This window comes from Cydia pomonella, chromosome 14 (assembly GCF_033807575.1).
Source record: "Cydia pomonella isolate Wapato2018A chromosome 14, ilCydPomo1, whole genome shotgun sequence".
Classification (NCBI taxonomy): domain Eukaryota; kingdom Metazoa; phylum Arthropoda; class Insecta; order Lepidoptera; family Tortricidae; genus Cydia; species Cydia pomonella.
The window spans coordinates 6744335-6755441 of NC_084716.1; the positions used below are offsets into that span (position 1 = coordinate 6744335).

The 11107-nt window shown below is 39.4% G+C and overlaps 1 long non-coding RNA gene across 1 annotated transcript; it reads left to right on the top strand.

The window, feature by feature from the left end:
- Positions 1–9579, top strand: LOC133524812 (uncharacterized). Its single transcript, XR_009800447.1, has 2 exons — positions 1–2818; positions 7127–9579. It is a non-coding gene; the product is annotated as an uncharacterized LOC133524812 (long non-coding RNA).
- The last annotated feature ends 1528 nt before the right edge of the window (positions 9580–11107 follow it).

Consider the following 11107-nt stretch of genomic DNA (forward strand, 5'->3'; position numbering starts at 1 on the left):
GCTTGAACTTTTTCTTTTCTTGTTCTGTCCGTGTTAAGATTAGTGTTTATTTGCTACTCTTTTAACTCTGCGGCGTCGCTTTCATTTTCTTATTGTTGAGTTCTTGATCGTTGTGCTATACTTTTTCTGCAGTGAAGTAATAACGCTAACTGAGGCCCTTGGCAAAATAATCGAGTGTGGGGCCTGTGGTCACGGCCCCTCGGTCAAATTGGGGCCACTCTTGGGTCAGGCGGCCCTTAGGATTTTGGCGGCTTAGTATAGTTACTCTACTGTTTGTCATTGAGTGCGAAATGTTTGTTCTAAGTTAGCATTCTATTCTGTCCAGCTTTCGATTTCGTAGTGTTTCTAAAGTTGTATATTCCCAGCTGTGCCCGCCTCACGTGACCACTGCCATACAAGAGCCGGGCACAGAGTGGTATGATTTATATGTAGCGCCTATTCCCATCTGTGCCCGGCGGGGACAGATGGGAATACACCTTTCCAAATATCATGGAGCTGGGAAATATTAATAATCTAACCTGTATTTGTTGCTATTAATTATAAAAAAATTACGAAACAGTGTTATTGATACATGTCTTGTATGATTAATAATGTTTTATTATAATGGTTGTGAATTTATTGGTTGTTATATGTTGAAGTTGTAGTTTCTGAAAGGTAACATCACATGGTCAAAAACTTCAACCCCATGAACACAGGCAAGCACAAAGTACCATCAATAATCCTCGATAAGTTGCCTGGCTGTTTGCAGTGCATTTAAACCTATCAGTATTTATTCTATATCTGAAACTAATTCACATTAAAAATGTGACCGTCGCAAGTCCGTTTCACCTGAAATAGAAAAACCTGTTATAAAGTGTTCAGTCAGTTCTGCCCTGACAGGTCTTGGTTGCTTGCTCGCTAATAGGGTTTGCATGATCGATCTGAAATGTTTGGGAAGATCCGCAGTTCCAAATCTGGATGGTTTCATACATTTCGGAACCGGATTGCAGACCCTATCCACTAGCTTAGGAATAATGGATTGTTTCGGATTTTTGCATTAATGAAAATATTAATTACTAATGTGAAAGCACACTGACAATTTGGGTTGGGTTTTGGGTTTTTATATTTCAAAAAAATCCTCAATATCTAGGAGTACATTTGGAGCATTCGAAATGAAGACCTATGAAGTATATGGCAGCAAACACCCAGAGACTGTGACACGGTAATGGATATGGATTGGACATACTATACGAAGAGGGGAAACGAATGACCCTACATTTTGATTGGAAATTGTTGGATGGAAGCTGTGGCTCAGGGTGTTCTATACACTCATGGCAATGGTCCATCATAAGTGAGCTATGAGTGGTTGGGTTGAGCTGGAGCGAGGCCAGAAGGGTCGCTGAAAATAGGATGGTGCAGTGCGGGCTTGTGAAGGCCCTGTGCACCTCTTGGGTGCCTTAGGACAACTAGAACAACCTTTGGAGTTCCCTATCCGAGTCAATTCCGTCCTCCAAGCTATTGTTTGGTTACTCATTAGCTTAGGAATAGACAATTGATTTGGGTAGTTATATTAAAAGAAATGGTCAATAACTTTAACCTCATATTACATAAGAAAGCTCAATGTACCATTCATATTAATATTAAGTAATTAATTACTGCAGCCTCTTGCAGTGCAATTAAATCTCAGAATTTATTTTTTATCCAAAATGTATTTACTTACTCTAAAATTGTCATTTTTAAGGCTCGCTCAACTGAGTATAAGTTTTGCACAGCTATCTCACAATTACAAGCAGTTGTAATAAAATTATCTAAAAACAAGCTGGAGTGTCCAGCTCTTGTTTGATTAATTCGGGTTGTGATATAATAATAATAAAAGAACTAAACTGGGAGCACCTTTGGAGATCCCTATTTGAGTCAGTTCTGCCCTGACAGCTCGCTTGCTGTTTGGGAGCTTAGGGATAGAGGGTTGTTTCGGGATGTTAAAAAAAAAGAATGACTTCAATAACCAAGGCTTTGGAATACGGATATTTGAGTCAGTTCTGCCGTAACAGGTCTTGTTAGCTCGCTGTGAGGTATGTTTTGGGTACATTGTTATATTTTTAAAAACTTATTTTTTTAAAAGTTTATTCTGCAAGTAAGCCTCAAGGGGCTCTTTCACAAGTCAATACAACATTTATAGGCCTATCAAATTAGATGCATACGCGAAGGCTTGACGTACAATAAATACTGTGATCCATCAGTATGGTGAATACTAAATTTATTTCTTGTACTACTATAGCTACTCGTGTTATTTTTTTGTTTGGCAGCAAAAATGTTTTTTGTTGGTTTGGCACCGCCTTCAAAAACGTAAGTAATTACCAGGATGGGTATTAATTTTCTTATGATTAGGTATAACTTAATTTTTGACAGAAATTTGCATTAGGACGGGATAGGGACTGGACAAGGATAGGAGTGGGGTACTTATGTAAAAATTATATTGTGCTTTTCTGTGGGTTCGTTTTTTAAAGGCGGTTCCCTTTTTATTAATGATATGACTTTAAGTTATTCTGTTGTTGTTTTTTTTTACGTTTTACTGATAGGTACTTCATTTATTTTACGTTTTTTATTATCTTATTTATTTTATTTTATTATTTTTAACTTTTTAGTGATAGGTACGTTTTGAGTTTGTTTATAGTTAGGTTAGGTTTTTTACGAATAAAGAGGAGAGTTATTCACGAGCCACCAGGAGAAAATCCTGCATCGGACGACTGGGAATGGAGGGCCCAGACAGTGCCGGACTCTTACCGGCTAAAACCCAGTTTTTCGTTTGTACCTTCCTGGTTCCCCCGACATGGGTAAGGTCAGAGAGTTTTTACAGATTATTGCTTATTTTAGGTACATTATTATCTTATTTCTATAGTTACATGTTATTATTTTTTACATTGTTATTATTACTTAATGTTTACAAATTTCTTATTGTATATACCTCATCTTACCGTCTTACTTCTATTGTTTCCTGTTATTATTATTTTTAGACTTTTATGTTACTCCATAGTATTCATCATAATACGAGTGAGAACATATGGTATTTATTTATTTGTTTCTATTTTTAACGATGTTAACTATTTTCTTACAGTATTTTAAAAATATATCTCTCTTTTGTGTGTTATTTATTATTTCATGTATGTTTACTATATTAATTTTTGTACCCATTTCTGTTTCGCATTTCATTCTGTCATATGTGTGCACAGGGCATTCCGTTATTATGTGCTCTACAGTTTCATTTATGTCCGGTTCGCAGATGCACGATGAGCTGTCCTTACACTTGAACCTGTGCAAGTATGAGGAGAACCTACCGTGCCCCGTCATCAGTTGGGTAATGAGTCCTGTCGGCTTAATCTTTGGTATCAGCCTGTAAGCGGTTTGCACGTCTGGGAGGAATATCTTCGTCCCTGAGGCTGTTTCTCCTGAACTGTATCTCTCAGCCCATTCGCCAATCGTTTCCTGTCGAGTGAAACGCTTGGCGAATGAGATGGGACACTTGTCGTAGTCCAGTTTCCCTCGTGTCGAGGCTGCCGCGATCTTTGCCAGTTCGTCTGCGCGCTCGTTTCCAGGCAGTCCGGCATGTGCTTTGACCCAGAACAAAGACACAGTTTTACCCTGGGCCAGAGCTGCTCTAAAATTGCTTCTTGTTTCGAGCGCTAGGCGATGGTAGGATCCACGGTTTGCCAGCGTCTCGAGTGCTGACCTTGAGTCGCTGAAGATGCCGAAGGTTGCCTCCCGCCTCTTGAGTATCTCCTCAGCCGCTCTATGGATGGCTAGAAGCTCAGCCTGGTATACGGTGCAGTATTTTGCTAGTGATTTTGACGGCTTTGACCTCGCACTCCCCTTTCCATATGGATAGGGAGGCTCCGACTCCACCGTCAATTTTGCTTCCATCTGTAAATATTTTAACTTCCTGCACCGCACACCCGTCCAAGGTTTCCTGGTCTGCTATGATGGTGAATGTAAGATCCATACACAGAGCAGGATGGGGAGTCTCTGCGTAGCCCACCGCAACCTCCACCTCCCTGTCATCCGGGACCGCCTGGGTCCATCCCCTCCTTGCCTCATACAGAGCTGCTGCCTCTTGTATGCGGAGGTCTAGGGGCAAGACCCCAGTCAACGCCAGCGCGGAGTGAAGGGACACTGTGCGATAGGCTCCACAGATCTTCTGTACGAAGCCTCTCTGGACCGCTGACAGTTCTTTTTGAGTACCTATCTTTTTCGAGGCTGATGCCCACGCCGCCGCTGCGTATGTGATGACGGGTTCCACGGCTGCGTTGTATATGGTCCTTGTGACCTCGGGGTGCAATCCTCAGCTCACTCTTGCGGCAGTTCTGAGTTTTTTTATATATATTGAGTGCCTTTTTGCAGACATTTGTCACGTGCAACAAAGGTTTGTAAAAGTTTTTAAGTTAAGATCTAAATCTAAACACACTTGTACGAGTTATCCTCGTTAATTACCAAAAAGGGGGGTCACAGTGTCCAATAGGGTTTAGTTAAATGAACACAAACAGAAGTAGTAAATGGACACACAGGGACACAAAAAGAATAACAACAGTAAAAACAATATAAGCAATATGAATATAATCTATTCCGTCTAGGTTTATATTTGTTTGTAGAGTGACTAACTCTACCCTCAAATTACGCTAGATTCCACGGTGTAGCAGTTGGTGTGAACGATAGTCAAATTTGCTGGTCTTAAAAACTTTCACACTATTTTCTAATGTAGAGTCGCAGACTCTATTATTATGTCTAATAGGGTTTTAATACGTGATTTTAACTCTCAGCTAATTTTCGGCCCGAAAACGGGTTTTCGTTTTTGGACTCTACGGTAGAGCCGAGTTTTGTATGTCAATCGATAGCTCTCCCCAAGCCCTTTCCAAAGATACCAAGCAAGACCCTGATATTCCTACTAGTTCCAGAGCTACGAAGGCTTAAAGTTTCTGGTATCCGTCCAGAAACCGGTTTCCAGATTCGGTATCTGCCTGTATCTCCTGATCCGCTGGTCCTACAGGTCCGCGCTTTTGCTCGTTTTCCTGGGCTCGACGAGCTCTATCCAGTGGGGACACTTTCTGGTAGGGAAAATTTTCAGTTTTTCAGTTTCCTGAAAATGTCTGAAGCCGACTGAAACTCTTTTCCTTACCCGGAGTTATGCCCACTGATGTCCTTGGTGGAAACCCCAGCTCTCTGCGACCTTCCGTTCGGGAGATATCCCGGTTTGAAACTTTCCAAGATGACGGCGAGAACCGTCAAATGATACGCTTTCTTCTGTATGAATAAATTGAGATGCTCAGCCACTTTACGGATATTTGGCGTGGAAGAAATGATCAATTTTTAATAGCAAGTCGGCCTTTGCATACTGCATGTGATATTTAACGTCATCGATAATTATATATATTTGGGAAAAGTTCTGTAGCGGTCCTAGAATCAAGAGCAACACGTAAGGTTGCACGGCGTCGTTTCGGGCAGCAGCTTTCTATTTTTATTCCTTATTACGTTATCGATATCTCCAAGGTTTTGGAACAAAAACATGTAAGAAATGAAACACCATGTTCATATCCAAATATTTATACCCAAAACACAAGCCTTTATTGAGCTTACTATGGACCTAGTTAGTTGATTTGTGTAAGACCGTCATCAAATATTTTTATTTATTTTAATATCCCTAAAACATCAAGCACTACTCGTAGAGTCGGTAAAGTATCATCAGATCTGATCAGTAGTAAATAACATGAAATACAAGGATATGGGTGCAATACTTACATCATTCAATAAATAAACCTTGGATAATCAGCGGTTGAAAATTTGATTTTGCGTGATTTTCGGCGTTTAGGTGGTGTAAAAAAACTTAAAAGGTATATCTGGACAGATATTTTTATGTCTGAAACATACAAAAATTGACAAATTATTATTAATACTCATTCTCAGAGTATTATCATGGTAAAATAATTAAACCAAACCCGTCAAATGCAAGTCCGACTCATTATGTTGTTGGTAGGTTTGTAATACAAAATATTGTTTTAACGCCTTTTGAAACTAACCTTGTAAACTGAAAATTAACGATAAAATCTATACGTATCATTGTCAGCAATATCTTCTATACTTTCAATTAATGCTTTTGCATAATCTTTAGGGACATTATTTCCTCTAAGTACCAAGAGCTTTGAGAAGAATAGTTCCCAGTTTTTGAAAAAAAGAATGTGATTTCACGGGTATAGTTACCGGAGACTCCTGCACGCGGGACCGCTGCAGGGCGGGCGGGGTGCGCCACACGGCGGACGAGGTCCGCCCCACGGGTATAGTTCTGTCATTATGACACCAACCCCATCACAATTTTTTAAAGTCACAGGCACTGTGTGGGTCGGAGCCTCGGGAGTCTCGGCAACCTGCACGTCGGCCGTAGGCTTAGTCGCGCTGGTGGGCACAAGCGGCTCACTAGAGTCTATCGTCGGGTTACTTGTTCCCACATTGTATACAAAATGTATTAGGTAAATTATGTTATGTTATATTTCTTTGTCTAAAAGATGATAAATATAAAGTATTTTCTGTGTGATTATTTCAGATGAGATTTTTTTCTTTTTTCATAATTATTGAGCCCGATTTTCAGTAGTCGAAGTTTAGTTATTGAACTTACTCAACTTTTTCTAATCTATTAATTAATGTTAATCATAAACGGGGCGGCAAATTTCTGATGGGCCCCGGGCGGCAAACACACACGCTACGCCCCTGGTAAAGTGCCTCATTTATATTCTCAGAATCATGTAATTCTGAATTCTCTTTAGAAGTAGAAGGTTGTGAATTGTCGTGAAATTTCTTATCATCAATTTCTGTATATTCCATAATAAGACATTGTATTTTGCGTTTTAGTTCCTCCTTGAAGTTAGAAAAATGCATATTTCTTATTTCACTCGCTACATAGTCGCCAAATATTTAGAATTCATCATCAGGTTTATCCAAAAGCTTACTAGCTTTCAGTAATATGTCATTTTGCGGCGTATCTTTTTTCCGTCGTTTAGTAGATGTTGGGCTGTTAGAAGAATCGCCTTCAGCAGCAGGCGAGGTTATATTTGCAGTGTTACTGTCCTAGAAATAAAAATGTTACCATATGTATTTTTTGTTTTAGATGCCGAACTCTGAAGAAGAGTGGTTGGAAATTGCTGATGGTTTTGAAAAGAAATATATGCGTAAGTACATAAGTTGTTATGTGACCAGAGGGAGTCCCGAAAAATATACATAAAAAAGTCAAATATACATCAAACATTCATGAAATGAAAGTTCATGAAAAGGAATTATAAATAAAAAAAAAAAATAAAAAATAAAAAAAAAAAAAATCATTTATTTCAGACAACACTGTTACACAGGGTCCATATGTTACAAAAAAAACTAAAACTATGACCTAAGCCTATACTTATAAAATAAATGGCCTCCTTGGTCCCCACCCTCCCTGCTCGCCTCTCCGATTAGGTTGTACAGTCAGCGTCAAATACCTTGCTGCAGTCAAAGCGGCCAAACAGTTCGGTACACCATACTAAATATATGGTGTACCGAACTATTTGGCCACCCTGGTTGCTACAAAGTATTTGACGCTGACTGTACATGCAGATCAGTGAACCGGGCAAGGACGGCAGAGTCCAGCCTATCTGCTATCATCTTTAGGATCCCGTTTCCGCTCGCCCACATTCGCCGTACAATGGACGCCGACTTTTTCCGCATTATTGCATAAAAATCATCAACCGCTGCGTCAGCGAACATTCCCGAAGCGCTACAACAGCGGGGGAGCCGAAACAGGGCCCTAAAGACATTATTATATTGCACTCTCAATGCATTATACGCTCTCTGACTAAAGTGTACCCATAAACCACTTGTATAGAAACTTTGGCAATAAGCAGTAAAAAGAGTTAGTTTTACAGGCACAGAACAACGCGTAAATCTATGAGCCAACATATTTCCTCGCACAGACAAAGACCTACGTTCTCGTTCCAAGTCCTTGTCATCTTTGAGATCATCAGTCAATATATGGCCCAAATATTTGAACTGTGACACCTGCTTGATAGGCATATTGCTTAAGAGAAGTGGTGGAATGTAATAAGAAAATTTATTTTTACCTTTAAAAATCATGAACTCACTTTTCCTAACATTATACTTCAAGCCATGTGTCTCAGCATATAATATACATACATTATACATACATTCATGAAATTTAAAATTTTGCTTACGAAGTTTGCATCTAGTTTTGTTGCATTGTGGGCGGAAATATTTTAGGTTTTCCTGTAAATCCCTAGAGTCAGACCAAGCTAAGTTGGCAGCGATTTCGATAGTTCAGACAGTGCTAGTGTTAAGTAAACGTCATAAGTTTGACGTTTATAATGAGTTTCACTCTCTGGGCTCTTGAAATCGCTGCCAACCCCCCGCATTTCGCACCCCGCGACCCGCTCGGCTCTACAATACACCGCGAGGCTCAACACGACCGCGCGGCCTGTCCGTAGACCATATTCCGAGAAAACGCGCCCGCTCGCTTTGGTTTTAGAACAATGAAACCCGTAGAATCTAACTATGGTATAATCGTTATATCGCAACTAAAGGTTGAACACGCCAAAACTGGGGCACACAAAATGTAGTACAAAATTATAATAAAAGTGAAAAAGTATATTATGTTTTACACATTTAATAGCATATTTAACGCTGTTTAAAATAACATTCCATATTTTAGATTTGGTCTACACAGTAAGCCATTTTTCTAACTTTCCTACGTACACGGCTCATAAGACTTTGCACCATGTTAATAGAACACTGTCTTGACGCCCATGTCCACATCTTTTGTAGTTCAGGGACCGATTTTACTCCGCCGCCTTTCTTTTTTAAAATTCCCTTCATAATACTCCAGTACTCTTCAACGGGCCGCAGTTCCGGACTATTTGGGGGGTTGCACACTTTTGGTACCACCACGATCCCATTTGCAGCATACCATTCCATCACTGGTTTTGAGTAGTGGCAACTGGCTAAATCTGGCCAAAACAAAGGTGGTGAGTCATGCTTTCTTATGAAAGGTAGCAAACGTTTCTGCAAACACTCTTTTCTATAAATATCGCCGTTTATTGTCCCGGTAGTAATAAACGGCCGACTTCTTTTCCCACAGCTACATATTGCTTGCCAAAGCAGGTACTTTTTTAGAAATTTCGAACGTTTTTTTAATTAACACTCTTCAGGGGCGTCTACTCTACTTAGGCTGGTATAGAACTCTTGCCCAGGAATTTGTTTAAAGTCACCTTTTATGTATGTTTCGTCGTCCATGACGACGCATGCAAATTTGGTTATGAAATTCTCATAAAGTTTTCGAGACCGTTTCTTCGCGGATGAGTTCTGTTTCGAGTCTCGATCTGGTGCTGCCTGGGCCTTATAACTCCTTAGGCCAGCCCTACGTTTCACTTTTTGAACATAGGACTGAGACATTTTAACTTTTTTAGCAACATCGCGAGACGAAATCTTAGGATTTGAGGCAAACATGTTCACCACCTTCTCGTCCTTTTTTTTATTCTTGACACCCTGCAAGCCTCCACTTCCTGGCTTCCGATCTATTGTTAGGTGCTCACGGAACTTTTTTAATACGCGACAAACCGTAGATTGAGGACAATTCAGTCGTTTCGCGATATCTCTGTAGCTCAGTAATGAATTTTCTACGTATTCGTGCAAAATTCGCTCGCGTTGTTGATGTTGTTTGCTCGACATTTTGACAACGAATAAACATAATTTAAAAAAACTTGATAACATTATAGGCCAGTGTCTTGTGACCAAGTAGGTGCCATAAAAGTTTGTATATCTCTATTATTTGCATAGCAATAGTCGATTGTACATGCCCCAGTTTTGGCGTGTTCAACCTTTATAATGTGTTTTGTAGTTTTTTGTTTTAAAATATATGTTTTGTAATATTTAATATGCGTTAAAAACGCGAAGGTTTTAAATGATATAAGTATTGTGTAAGAGTGTCCCCCGATATTTATTTATTTATTTTTAAGTTTTCTAGAAAATGGAAATTTGACATGGGTAAACATATAACACATGCCAATAAAATGGTAAAATGAAATAATTAAAACACAATCTAAATAATTCATTCATTTATTTATTTTTTGTTTCTTGCTTTTTGGATTTTTTCTATGGTGCTACCGAAATGGAATATGTCGTGTGATTTCCGTCCTGGAAGATTAAAAAAATAATAATAATACAGACATGAAAAAAAATGGACTTTTGCGAACCAAGTGCGAACTTTTTATTACCGATTCTTGTCCGGATAAGGAAAATAGAATCAACCTTTTTAAACAACTCGCCTCTGATATAAAAATTCCAAACAATGATTCACTTCACCTTGGTTGTCCCCAGGGGCGTGCATAGCGTTTTTAGTTAGGGTAGGCAGATTTTTTTTTTTGAACTGACCAGTGTGTGGACAGGGGACAAACAAGTTATGTCTAGTAAGGCACGTCAACGAATACGGAATAAACTGTTACTAAATAAAACAATGTTAGCATTTACCAACGTTAAGTATTTCGACTAAGTGAGTCGGCTGTCAATTCAGTAATACTTACCTATATGTTGTGACTGTTAGCGAAGCTGCGCCAGCTGCGGCTGGGCTGAGAGCACGAAGAACTTTGACGAAATTTATTTGACCACCACGATTATCTAAGTAATTGATATTATTTGAACAAGTTACTTACAAGATATCTTAATAAATCACCGCAAATAAATTTTTAAAATAAAACGGCCTTTAGAAAGGCCGTTTTGCGAGTTGGTGATTTATTTTCTTCAACGACAGTAAGACAAGACAACAGAGTATATAACTTAAATAAGAAAAAAAAAAACATAAGAGAGCGACTATGTTAAACTTTTTAAGCCTTGGCCAAACACATGGCGTGGCGCAGCGCCGCGTGATGCCGACGCGGGGCGCGATGCTGTTTGACGTCGCTAACCTAATAGCATGTATTTAAAGCCGCCGCGGTCGCGCCGCGTCACGCCCTGTGTTTGGCCAAGCCTTAATTTGAACATAATTCGGACTTCGGACCGATTTTAGACATCAAATAATAACCTAAAACAATCAACCTCCAAAAAAATAGAT